We start from the raw sequence: 14,427 nt of genomic DNA on the forward strand, positions 1-14,427 counted from the left end.
TTTTTCTTTTTCTTTTTCTTTTTCTTTTTCTTTTTCTTTTTCTTTTTCTTTTTCTTTTTCTTTTTCTTTTTCTTTTTCTTTTTCTTTTTTTTTCTTTTTCTTTTTTTTCTTTTTCTTTTTCTTTTTCTTTTTCTTTTTCTTTTTCTTTTTCTTTTTCTTTTTCTTTTTCTTTTTCTTTTTCTTTTTCTTTTTCTTTTTCTTTTTCTTTTTCTTTTTCTTTTTCTTTTTTCTTTCTTTCTCTCTCTCTCTCTCTCTCTCTCTCTCTCTCTTTCTCTCTTTCTTCCTCTCTTTTCTCTCTTTTATTTTTCACCCTATCTGCTTTACTGCTGGTTCCTTTCTCCTCCTCTTTTTCTCCAATACCCAAACAAAGAGCAAAACTCCCTAAATGTTTCTGCAGAATCTCACAAACAATGTCAAAACTTTGAGATCTGCCAACATTTCTTTTTTTCTGGTTATAAAAGACAAACAGTTCCCCTTGCTTTTTTTTTTTTTTTTTTTTTTTTTTTTTTTCCAGCAATGATGAACATTCATTTTGCAGAATTAACCTCTACAAAAGCCAGAACTCCCTTGACTCCAGCTTTTGAAGATGAACTGTGCCCCTTCATGGAAAGAGCTCCCTGGAATGTACCACTGGAAACAAATTCAGGAACCCTTGCCATATTTCTTACATTTGAATCCTGCTGGGTGCTTGTCCTTTCTGGTATTTAGTGACAATAAACTCCATATGCTAATGGGGTAATGGAGGACTTTTCAGTCAAGTGGCCAGAAGTATGACAAGATATAATAAAGTAGGAGGTAACAGGGAATAATTTATAAAAAGAAGATGAAACATTTTCACAACAAAGGAACAATTAAGGCTGGGCATGGTATCTGTGTCATTGGGAACATTTAATTCAAGGCTGGATATGTGCCTGAAGAAAAGGAAGTATTGCAAACTGGAATTAAATGAGTAGACTGCTATAGGCTGTGTTAGGATGCTATTTCAATATCTCACATAAGAAGCATTCCAATTTTCCAGAACTCCATCACGGCCTTCAACTTTCTTTGACTGCTGTCTGGCTAAATGCCAGGACAGAGGATGAAAGGAAAATTGTGTTATTTTCTCTCACTCTAGCTGGAAATCTGGTTTTGAGGAAAATATCTGCTCTGCCTTTCATCAAGCTCAGTGTTGGGCCAGTTGATGTGTTGGGACTGGTCGTATTCCTTGTAACGTTCTCCTAGAACACTGACCCAGCAACAAGGACGTGCTCATTTGACTGTTGTGTGGTGTCCTCTATGCAGTCTTGAGGGAGGGTCAACTCTCAGATGGCCTTGCTTGTTAGAAGACACTGCATTTTCCTTTGCAGAGGTGGAGGTATGGGTTCTCAGCCCGTGGTCTCACACAGGTTCCCTCTAAGGGGTCAGAGTGCAGGATACTTCTCATGAACAAGCCATTCACATCTTTGCAGCAAAGTAAACAAACAGGACCTGCTCATAAACAGCTCATTATCTACTCGATATTCTGAGTCATCACATGCAGCTTGGAATGGGAATCCCAGCTGAGCTGGTTGTTTTTGGCAAATCAGATGTTCCCTTGTGACTAGAAGTGACTGGTTTCTTCCCTTTATTCCCCCACACCCTGTTGAACATAATACAAGATACTTTCCACCCTCCATTGTGGGTAAAGCCAAGAAACCAAAGGGACTGGGAACTCTCTCCAGCAGCAGCCCTGCTGGAGTATAGCTCCAAGCAAAGCAACGTGGAGAAAGGAGAGAAAATCTGCCCTTTGGGCAGCTTGTTTTCAAAGTGGCAACAGCAGTAGAGAAGAGGCCAACTGAAGTGGGGTTGGGGTGGGAGAGATGGGGAAAAAGTCACGATGTGGGCTGGAGTGTGTCCATTAAGTGTTCAAAAAAAAGACGGTTTCAATTGGAACTTGAAATGCACTGCAATCTAGTAAATGTGCATGTCAGGGAGAAGGCTATGAGGAATTCTGGGGATTTTCTTGTTTCGTAGAGGTTTCGAGAAACAGATAAAAAGTGATCAAAGAAGAACAGTTTACAGGTCTCTGTACAAAATGTGAGAAAAAAAAAAAAAAAAAAAAACAACACTTTGTATCAATGAATTATTTTATCTTTTTCAATATAGGCCAGCTAGTGTCATTCTTGAATAATTCCTGAGTACTTTAAATTGTAAGAGAACAGGCAAATTCAAAATGAAGAACTCTTTTGAACATGAGAATCTAAATGTTTCAAAGAATGCTCATTTTTATCTTCTCAGATTCTTCATTAATACACAGTGGGCACAAGTGAACAGTGTGGTAAAGCTAAAAGACTGTAAGCTTAAAAATAAAAAGCATGTGAAAAAGGAGGATCTTAATTTCTCTGGGGAAAGAAAATTACAACACTTGCACAGTTCAAAATAAAAGAGTTGGGGACAGAGTGTTTTAATCTTTCTTTGTATATCTGAAAAAGTGGGTATCGGCACCAATTTATATTTTTTTTTGATGGATCCCACTGGCTGTCACAAGAAGCAATTTGACTAGACATAGTGAAAGAAGATAAATTCAATGGAGGAATTTCTTCCTATATAAAGCCGGTGCTCTGTCATAACAGGGCCAACATCATGGAGGTACTGAAGAACTAACAAGAGGAGATTCGGGCCTGCAGATGGTTCTTGGGTCACAGCTGAGCCAAGATGGCTCAATCCCATAAGAAGCACGTAGAAGACCTGAGTCAGTGAGGCAAGTAGAAATGAATTACTACATCAGAGCCTCCCAACTGCACATGAGGAGCCAGAGGCAATACCAGCACAACTCAGCCCTTCCCTTTGAACACACAGAGATGCTTTCCCACTGTGCGGGGGAGATGGACTGTTTTCTGTTGGATATGGAGGAACAACATGAATGTCCAGCATAAACATGCCTCTGTCAGAGCCGTCGCTGCCCACCTCCTCCCCATCACTTACTCATCCCTCCCATGGGCAAGACTGGGGATGAAATAGCAGTGGAAAGCAGTAGACAAGCTTGCCCAAATGGAAATTGAGCAGCTGTTGAAGCCTCAAGTGACACCGAGTAAAAAGCTTATGTCTCTAATGACAGGAGCTTAATACAAGCAAACTCTCCAGCATGATGGATATGACAGACACCAGAGCCCTCCATGCTGTGGACATATGGAAACCAACATGTTCAATTAACCTCATGTTCCTGGAGCTGGTTGCCTTGTGTGCGGAGCAGTGCAGAGGCTGGAAGGCCCTGGGGCAACCACCAATGTCTTCAAAGGAGTACATCCAAGCCTCTTTGGAAATACTCACGGGGGAATGTTTGCTTCAGAGATTGTCCTCCAACCCAAATTACATTTCAACATAGTCCTGGAATAGTGGATGGAAAAATGATTCTTTATTATATTGGGCTCAGACTGATGTCCTAAAAGCCAAGCCTATATTTTGGTGCAGTAGGGAACGTTCCTGCTCATCATGAGGAAGAACAGATGGGCAATGAATGGAGTAACTGCCTAAGAAATGTCCTGCTTTTCTTAAAAGTGACAATTTGGGAAAAAAGGCTGCTGAGTGAGGAGGCAACACCAGAAGGAAAAATTCCTGTCTTATGATTGTGTACAAGCACCACTGGCAGCAGAGGCATTCACCCATACTACCAGTCTAGCTTGGAGTCAGGCTGCATTGTGTAACCTCCTTTCTCAGTGACAGTTCCATGGTTAAAGCCTGTAAGATTTCAGTAGACCATAGCAGCATTCACCAATGCCTAAATACTTTCCTTAGTAGCCAGGCAATGCCCAGGCACTCAAGACTGGTGAAACACTACCGCAGTGATTGGATTTTTTGGGGATGTAGAAGAGGAATGAGGTTCATGTACCTCAGCATCTGATGCCCAGCTGGACACGAGGAGTTTGGTGAACAATTCTCCTCAGGTTATGGTAAACCTATGCAGCTGTGATACCCCCATTTCACTGGAGGTGAAACAGGGCTGAAAGTGGAAGCGGTTATAGGAAATATATAGTGAAGAGAAGGTGGCCCAAACAGTGTTTTAAACTTCTGCAGGAGAGCATTACATCCAAGCATTACATCCAAGCAAAACTATAAATTACACTTTCCAGGCTAGCTCTAAACAACCAGATTATCAAAGAAGCAGTAATAACAGTTAACTCACCTCTTCAGGTCTCATTACCCAGTGGCTGGCAAAGTGGAAGCCCTCTTTTGGAGCTTTGTTCCCCAGATACATTTTAAAAGCAATCTGCCTTATTAATACTAGTTTGTTTTCTGTGTAGATAACATTGAAAGGCTTGAGGCTGCTCATCCAGGATATGCTAATTAGAAACTGAAGGGGCATTTTGCAAGGCATGATTCACTATGCTTGTATAGTGAGTGATAGTGTGCATTGGCAGAATGTATGAAATTTGGCAGCAAAAAGGAATTTGTGCCTGTGATATCTTCCCCCAAGTATTCTCAAATTCAGGAAGGTCAGAAATGATAGAATTAGAGATCTGGAAGACCCATGATACATCATCAGATAAAGGGATACAATCCAACATTGCAGTATACTTTCGTGAGGACGATATTATTTGCTAACTCAAGGACCCCTGGGTCAGAGAGCCAGGATTGTGCATCCCATTCTGCAGGCTGCTTCACACTGAAGGGAGATGGGTGCACAACCCGTTCCAGAGAGCGCTGAGCTAAATGGATAGACTACTGCAATGAAGACACCAAAGTCAGCAGATCTTCATAAGCCTCTTAGGATCGAGGTTTTATATAAAAGCAATAGCAAGCCATATAAAAGTCACAAGCTGTAGTGGACTCTGAGCCACTGAATAAGAAATTACAAGGTTGAAGATGAAAATACACAGAACATGTCTTATATAAAACAAGTATCTTATTTTGAACGACCTACCTATTTTTGAATGACCTACCTCCTCCTTCCTCCAGCGAGCTCCAGCTGACTGTTGCCTATTCCCTACCCATAACATCCAGAACCTTCTCTGAACTGTCTCTCTAGGTATATATGGACAGGTTCATCCAAACCCAGACAAGGGAGGAATATAGCAGTGCCTCCAGACACGATATGGTGCCCTAACACTTGGGCGGGAAGCGTGTGCTCTGCTGAGTAGTATTGGTGACAGGAGGTGGGGAAGAACAGTCTTAGTTTTTCCCAGAAAATTCATGTCTAATGTATAGAGACATCTCTTGCTGACAGAGCAGTTTGTGCCGCCCCAGACAGAATAAAAGCCTCATCAAGGCTGGGACATGCTCCTTCACCCGCAGCCATCTTGGAACTGCTCTCTTTTCCTTTCTGTAGCCTCACACACCACTGGAAACAAAGAGATAATCAGGAGGACAATGTCTTCATTTAGAGATTGATAGTTCCCCCTCCTTTCTGGTAAAGGCTTAGGCTTGTGGCTGAAGGTCAGCTGGGATCCAAGGGCAGCCAAGTAGCTCTTTCAATCCACAACGGGATGGAGCAGCCATTTTAATAAAAGGGAGAAAGAACTGTTTCCTCTGTGGCTGCAAAAGCTTGTAATTGACCTGGCAGAGCATGCAAGCCCTGGTTTGCATGGGAAATGCTCTCTTTTCCCTTACACACGTGCTCCTTTGTAATACTGCTGGGGGCTGCTATGTTGCTGTCTGAAGTATCCAGCTCTTAATTAAGTGCAGCAGGGTCTGTCGACAAAGTGAGACTGAACAGGAGGCTGGTGGTAAAGCTCTCACCAAAGACAGCTCAGACAATGCATCCAAACCTGGAGGGAGAAAAAGCAGCTAAACCAGGGTCTTGTCTTCTCACCCCCAAGCATGCTAGAAGAAGACTAAGAAATCCCTGGATCCAAATTGCTCCCTCCTCTGTTTTTGCTCCCTGCATAGCCTAGAAAATGACCTGGAAGAGGCTGCAAAAATGACATACATCGAGCTGCAGATCAAGGTGAATGATACCTTTAAAAAGAGGAAATGTTAGTAAGACTTTTGTGTTATGATTAGCCCTTTTCTGGGCTCCCCTCCTTCTTGTTTGCTGCACAGACACAGGTGAGAAAAGGCATCCTATCCAAAGAGCTAAGTATTAGACGCAGTGGACAGGTGTATATAGTAACAAAAGGACACAAGGATAGTTTCTTGTTCTGTAGCCCTGATAGTACTGAAATTCAACCGTAATGAAAAGTTTAAGTGCACTGAAATGGGGATGGAGGAGGGAGCATAAACTCTCAGTATGGGGAAAATGAGCATGAATTACCTGGTAAAGAGACACTGACTGTGCATTAGATGCTTACAGACCCTTCCATGGAAACTGCTGACTCAAAGGAGGTGAATCTGAGAAGTTTCTAAATCAGTGTGTTAGAATTCAGCATTCATTAGATCCTGGCTTTGCTGAGTCCTTTCATTGTGGGGAGAGGCATCACTGCTTTGATTCCAAGAGCTACTCAGGAATCTAATTTCCACCTATTTCTTCTTCCTCATTTCTTTTTCTCTGATGCCTCACTTCCTCTTCAACTCCTCTCCTATTTATTTTCTCACCATCTGTCCCCAAACACTACTGTCGTTTGCCTGCTGAAAAAAAATAATGATGCAAACATTGACAATTTATGCGTATGTATCTTTTCTTCCTTTCTCTTTGTGATATACTGAGTCATGTAAAACAGAGCTGGAAGAATGTGCCTGCCTCAAGGCAGGATTGTCTTTACCTAAATGATTTGTCTAACTTGCTATTAAAACTGTACAGTGATAGAGATTCCACAACTTCCCTAGGCAAATCTATTGCCTAAAAATAGACTTCTGTTTAATAAACAGGAGTCTACAAACTATGATCTGTAGCAAAGAATTATCTTATGTGCTCTACAGTATCAAGGCTGGGACAAACAAAGAGGCCAAAGTAATCTTCTGCCATCATTCAGGATCGGAAGAAGTCCTTAGAGCATAATCTTATGGGCTTAGTCACAGCAAGTCTCCTGGCAGCTCTGTGTACTGAAGTTAAACTGCTTGAGCTGGTTCTGATATGTATATGTAAGGCCTCACAGTAAACAAAAAAATCAGTATCTTATTTACTAAGATTACAGTTCTGAGTTGTGGCTACCTCCCTCCACTCTCAGACATCTACAACCACACCCACACCTTCCTTGGAGATGATCTGGGGTTTCAGTTCCAGAGGAGCAAAATGTGGGACAAGATGAGATAGGTTTTCTGGCAGAAGACTGGATTTGGTGGGTGTTGGGATTACTTTTACCCCAACATAGACAATTAGAGGCCTTCAGATTCTTTGGCATTTCTAAAGAAAGCTATTATCTGACAGTCCAGAACACTGTGAAGGGCAGGAGGCTGAAGTGCCTGCATTTGAAGGCCTGACTCAGACAACAGGAGGCATCAATAGAAACATGGTTTTGCAGAGGCTCATGGAGCCCGTCTAAACTTTTTTATCAACAAATGTTTATCTGCAAATATAACAGGAGATCTCCTCTTCTCTGGGCTGAACAAACCAAGTGACCTCAGCTGCTCCTCTTATGTCTTGTCTTGCAGACCCTTCACCATCTTTGCAACTGTGCTTTGGACACAGGTTTGTGAGGTCTTCTGGAACCCTGTCTTCTTTATGACTTCTTGAGTATTCTGCTCCACAGAAGTGTCTAATTCCTGACTTGAGCTGTATTGCTCAGGTTACATGAGGTACGACCTCCAGGCATCATGGTGGGTTAGAACCACCGATGATTTAGGAATAAAATATGAAGCATTTCCTGCACCCAGTGTTATAGTGAACACGGTCTTTCCCAGGAGGTGAAAACTTTTCTAATGCCTTCCCCCACATCATTCTGCTGTGTAAAAGAATCAAGACTCCATGTGCCATTGGTCCTCGATCCTTTTAAAAGATTTTTTTTAATTTTTTTTTCCTGCACAATTCAACCAAGCATCAAAGGTGAACTGTGGTTTCATGTGCTATGAGTATTTCAATCCTTATATGTAGTGTTCTGTCCTCTTATAAAAGAAGTTAAAAACAAATCCATATTTTCGAAGAAAATGACTCCAGTTCCTATGTACATGATCTATGCCCTGCTTAACTGAGGATTGTGCAGCAATTCTAGAGATACTCAGAAGCATCCCCTCATTAAGTGCCTAGGTCAAATACTTAATGTGGTAAAATGAAATCAAACCCCATGCTGCTCATTAGTCATAGGTGTGGGTCTTAGACAAAGTGTGACCAATGAGATGACAACCAGATCCTACTTTATGGGGTCTTTGTTCCCATTCCATGTGATTCACAAAGTTATATGACAATCTACACTGTTCACGAACATATATCCATTCAAATGAAAGCCCTATGTTTATTAAAGATAATGACCTTTGCCTTAGAAACCTTGCTTTCTTTTTTGGCAAAGCCATTTAACCCACCCTCAATGAGGTGCAGGATTGCTTTTGGCTGACTTAGAATCATAGAATCATAGACTTACTTTATACTTTTGGGCTATGGAATGCAGATAGGTTTCTAGGATGAAAATGGCTGACACTTTCTCTACATATATACCACTGGCTCCATTGCTAGCATCAGTGATGGTGGAACCATTGACCTCAGTGGAGTTTTTCCCATTTACTTTAGCGGCGAATTTGGCTCTCTTTCTATGCATGTAGAGTTACAAACCTCAGAGTGGCCTGAATTCACCTTGACTTTCACTGCACTTAAATGAACATCCATAAAGGGAACTTAAGAGGAGTCAGTGCATTTTCCTGTCCAGAATAAATGATTAGCTCCTTTCACCCAAAGGAACCAAAGACCGTACAAGAGCTCAAGGATGTCTGCCTAGTAACAATTGTAACAGATGCTGTCAAACAGTAAGTCTTTTTGGAATCACAGACTGAAGTTTCCATCCAGGTATTTCATTTTCCAAACAAAACCAAAATTCAATAGATAAATAAAAGACAAGCAAAGTTATCATTCTTGTAATTATTATTATCTGTCATTCTAGATCATATCTTGCCATCAATGTTGTTAAATCTTCAGCCTCCTGTCCGAACATGAGGGAAGTGTATTGGAATATTTATGGCAGCTGTTAAGATAAGGCAAAAGGCATCCAGCTGTGAGTCTGAATGGCTTTTTTTTTTTTGCAGCTGCACATGGCATTGCTGAGATGGCCTTGATATGCTGCTTAGTGTTCCCAAATTAGCTCCCAGCAAAGAAGTTAAGCCTCTAAGCTGAATGATGGTGAGTGTCTCAGTGTTCTAACTTTTGCTTATCCTGGGAATTGAGGTAAACACTTCTGGCTGCTTGGACTGTGAAAAATACGATTTGCCATTGAAATGTGTCTGCGTTAATTATCTTGAGGCCAACATTCCTAGCTCCAGAGTGATGTGATCCTCCAAAGGGTGTGATCTCAGACATATCCCCTTCCCCATAAAAAGAGTACTGAGGATCTGAGCCTCGTATAAATAACAGTGCAGTGTCCTATGCCTAATGCTGTTGGAAGAGGCTCTTTGGTCTCTGAGAACTTGGATCCCATGAGGAAAAGTTGTCTGTTTGGCTGATGTCCAATGCCAATCAAGTTTGCACAGGCTGGGAGGAATCTGGCACAGCTCATGACTGATCCTGAAGAGGAAGATTATTGCCTAGGAAAGGGTGTTGTGTTGGGCCAATGATGCATGGCCAAGTCTGATGAATTAATAGGATGAGGAGGAGCTTAGTTGAGTCTCTCTGAAATATTTCAGTCTGTAGACTAAGGTAGTTGCTTTTCATGGTGCTCTAAGCCTGTAAATTCCTTCTGGCCTGAATATTATTATTATTTTTAAGCATGTAGACTAAACACAATCCATACATTTCAGGGCTGCCCAATGAGCTATTTTCCCTGCATTGGGAAAACTGGGCCCTTTGGATTGTTTATAGCCAACTTTGTGCTTTGGATGGCTGACTTTGCAGGACCTCTCTTGTTTTTTGGTGACACAAGAGAGGCAGCAAGGAGGTCACTGCATCCCCAACATGCCGTACTTTATTCTTAGTGACTTGAATGAGCACCACACATAAACTCTGCTGGGACAGCTAGTTTCTGAGAAGACAAACTCCTATTTTGCATGGAGTGGCACAAATCCAGAGTCAATTCACTGAAATCAGCAGAGTTATTTTGGAACAGGACTGTTGTCACCAAAGAGAACGTAGCCTTAGGTCAGAATCTGAGTCAAACAATCCTCAGAAGATGCAGAGACTAGACAGTATTTACTTGGAAAGCCAAAGCATATTTGAAGATAGTTAGACTTAAGCTGTCTGACCTGACACAGTTGAAAGTAGCACCAGTTTTTAGCTCCAATCTGACAAGGGACATATAGGTTCTCTAGCTAATTAACAAAAACATTGATCAATTCACCATCTACCTCTAATGACTCCCTTAATGGCTCTCACAGGGTCATTAGGATCATCTGTTTTTCTGCTTTTATTACTGGGGCCACGACAGGACATTTTCTATGACAGACAGAGCCTTAGGTAGAGACAGGGACTGACTATGGATGAATGAATAAATGGGCATATGGGTGGTGAAAAGGAACACAAAGAACAAGAGAGAAATCAATCCCTTCCACAATGTTTTCAAAAGGCTCTTCTTTGCATAAAGATAACCTGTCCCTAATACATCCCCTCAAAAAACAATAAACAGACAAAGAAACAAACAAAAGTACAACCAAACCAACACATCAGAGGGAAGAATTTTCCATTCTGTTATCATATTCGTGATGCACATGGAAAAGAAATAATCTCATTTCACCTTGGCAGTATTATTTCTTTCCAAGTACTTTTCTGATATGTCTCCTATATTTGGTTCCACACTGTTTGTGTGACTTCTGGACATTACTCCAGCTCTGCAGCTAGAAAACCTTACATAGTCATATCGTCTTCTGCAGCAGAAGACCTAACTTGGCTTCAGACAGTTATAACTCATACCAAGGTTTGCCCTAGTTCAGACAATAACTTCCAGAGTGTAACAAAGTATTCTCCCTGATTTTTTTTAATTGGATGGGCTTGAATTTTTTATTTGAGTATCATCCACATGTCACAGAGGCTTCTAGGAAAGCATTCACTTTTACACCTTTTTGTTAGGACATTGACTTTAGGGTTGATGAAATTCTTACTTGAACCATCTCTATCCAGGAAGAGGGTGTCTACACCACTCCCACCCAAACAACTCAGGAATCTATGGCTGAGGGTGATATCTGGGGTCCATAGTGTCCCTCATTTGTCTTTTCATCTCTTTGTTTTGGAGTATCAAAGACTCAGGGGATGTCCATAACATTAAGCAGTGTTTGGTTCAAACCAAACTGGAATGATTACCAGAGGAAATGCAGCAGGAAAGAGGAGCTGGAAGCTGATGTTGTGAATCTAAAGGACTCCAGTGGATAAAACGAGGCAGAAACAGCAAGATCTGAAAGATATGGGGTAAGAAGAAGGAAGGATACAGAGACAAATAGACAATGTTAGGTAATCTGCTACAGCATAGCAGAATATACTTCTCCTTCTAGTGTTGCTGTTTGTGGTGAGCAGGGTGGAAGTAGAATGCTTTGAGCTGTCCCAATTAAATGGGTTTGTTCTGTTCAATGGGTAACTACCTGATGGCCAAAAGCATCTCACAGTTCTAAAATCTGCTTGCTTGCAATTTCCACATTTATTCCTAATCACAGAAGTATGAGTCAGAGGGGCAACTGTAGGTCAAAGGAGTAAGAATCCTCTATGCTTTTATGAACTGTCTTCAAATACCTATGGAAAATTAAAGCTGTGATTTCAGTCACCTAACAACTTATCTCCTGTCCTATTTATCATTTCATAACAACTGACCCCAAAGACTGGTGTCATGTAAGGTAAAGATTCCACAGTACGTGGCACATATATGAAGAACTGTTATGAACTTGGAGTACCATGAGTCTATCTCTCTTCTTCACAGTGAATGGTCCTAGACTATTTGAAAGTAGTGGAGAAACCGATCAGTAGAAAACCATCATATGTGTGCATTGCATTATTAAGTTCATACAATTACATACCCCTCCACACAATACATCCAGCTACCCACCAGCAGTTATACTACAGAATAACTGTCACTTCTTGACAACATCTGTTCAAGCATGTTTTCTCCAGCACAGATGACTTTGCCCATTAAGCTTGGCCCCAGGCTTTGAGAAATCCTATATCCATCTTCAGCTCCACCTCAGTTTTCCTGAACAACGTCAGAAAAATCATTTAATCTACAAGGATCTCCCATCTGTGATACTTATTCCTAGCCTCCTAGAAGCTATGCCAGGATGCTGGATGTGTGAGAGAGTTTTTGCAGTGGTACAGGATGCAGAGGTTATCGTGAGCTGGACCTATCAAGGTTTTGCAGGTGAAACTTGGCTGTGTTTACACCTGGCCTGAAAACTGCTGAACAGGATAATATTGGGTAAATTTTGAGTTCAGAACTAGATGGCAAAGTGTTTTTCTTCTGGTAGTCCATTATGCACCCCTCAGGGCTCACTCCTACATTTTCCAGAGCTGTTCCCAGCTCTGGAAAAGCTGTTTATAAAAATCCCATGAAGTACAAAATTGACACAGCAAAGCTGGCTGTACAACTCCTTTTAAAAACCATTTTAAAACTCTGTCACGTTAGAAATGGACAACAAAACAAGATTTCAGAAACTTTTTAAAAGATTTTCCTCTTCTCCCTGCCCCTATGAGGAATGCCTCTTTCTCAGATATTAAATATCTCTGGTTCTAGAAGGCTTAGGCTAGAAATTTACAGGAAGGAAAAAACATGTCCTTTGGGTTATAAAGTGCTTAGTAGGGACAGGCAGACATTTCTTCTCATTGGGTACCTGCTTGGCTTAAAATAAAAACAAAATATTTCAGATGATTTTAAAGTAAGATGTTTTGAATGAACTGAAATTATTCTCAAAGTATTTTTCAAATAATTCAAGTATTTTTCAAAGTAATAAATAATAACGGATTTTTTTTTTAGGAACAATGTTCAAATTTTTTTCAAATTTTGAGTGTAATCAGAAAACCTACATTTAAGTAAAACCTATTACTTTTCCTCATCTTCTAGTGAAGTTGATTTGGACTCTTAAGGTACCACTGCAAATCCCTGATCAGATTAATGAGTAATTTTTACTGTCAAATTAGGAGCATTCTTAATGTCTTAATAAACAGAAGTATTAAAAAAAAAAAAAAAAAAAGAGTAAAAACTGTCCTCATTAGCACCTAAGTATCAGGTCTTCACATTTTGTCCAAAGGTTTACAACAAAATGCTTGCAGCTTTATTTCTAGATTCATACTGAACATATTCAGTACACACATCAGTAGGTGTTGGATCTTTGTAAGTCAGGCCACCTTCTGTAGGCATTCAAATATGGACATGAATGCCTACTTGAAACACTCATCTCAAAAGCTATATACTCATGCTTAAAAAGAATTTCCTAGAGCCCATGTAAAAGAAAACAAGCAAACAAAACAAACAACAACAAAACTCCCACAAATTAGGAGAGAAAAAATCAAAAAACATCCAAAAAATCAAAGCAGAGTGGTGACTAATGTCAATTCTGGAAGTGCCAAGAGGTAAAGAGTGATGTCCAAGCCAGAGACTTGATATTTGCTCTGTTGCAAAGGTGAAGATAAAGTTGATCCAGTTTTGCTTAAAAATTATTTTAATAAAACCCATTCACTTGCTGGCCTGTTGGCTTGGCAGCCACTGCTTAATGCTGTCAACTGGAACATCTAAGTTTGGAAATAAACTAAAGTTCCCAGGACCTAGGCTGGCAGAGGGTAAGTGCATTTGGAGATGCTGCGCTTGAGTCCCTTGAGGGGGGAAAATGCCTGTAAAGATCTTCAGGGCAAGGAGATTCATGGAGTCTTGTTACAGTAGGCTCCCTTATGACTCATTTGTCTGCCTTTCTGGCTATGGGGAATGGCTTGAGTGGATTGGGCCATGAAGGAAAACAAGGGCAAGAAACTAGGTTTTATTCTGGGCAGTAGGCTCTAGACAGGCATTTTATGCCAGACTATGGGAGAGAAAGAATAGTTCTTAAAAGAGGGAAATGAATTAGGGTTACAAATAACTCAAGAAGGACTTGTGTGTTAACCCTGTGGATGCTGTCATCACTGGAAGCACCTAACTGAAGTGTAGATCTTGCTCTCTGTGACTGCAGGTGTTGGAAAGTTGTTCTGTCATAGTGTGACATTAATGACCCAGATTTTAAGAAATGGAGGCTGTTGAATGACATTTTGTGTCAATGTGGTTACCCATCCCTTAGGAACCCAATCAAGATTCACTACCTCGTTATGCTGAGGGCTCCCTGGAGTCCTTGGGTGGAAATGCTATTGGCTTACACTGGGCATGGGACTAATGTGAAACATTGCATTCAATTCAGCCAGATTGCAATGAACCACTTTTCAGTAAGCTGTGAAATTCTTGCTGGATTCTTCTCATGAATGGGACTTTGGTCCAACCACAAGAAACTCTCTGAAAAGAG

The sequence above is a fragment of the Anas acuta genome, chromosome 6 (genome assembly GCF_963932015.1).
Source record: "Anas acuta chromosome 6, bAnaAcu1.1, whole genome shotgun sequence".
In the NCBI taxonomy this organism is placed as follows: Eukaryota; Metazoa; Chordata; class Aves; order Anseriformes; family Anatidae; genus Anas; species Anas acuta.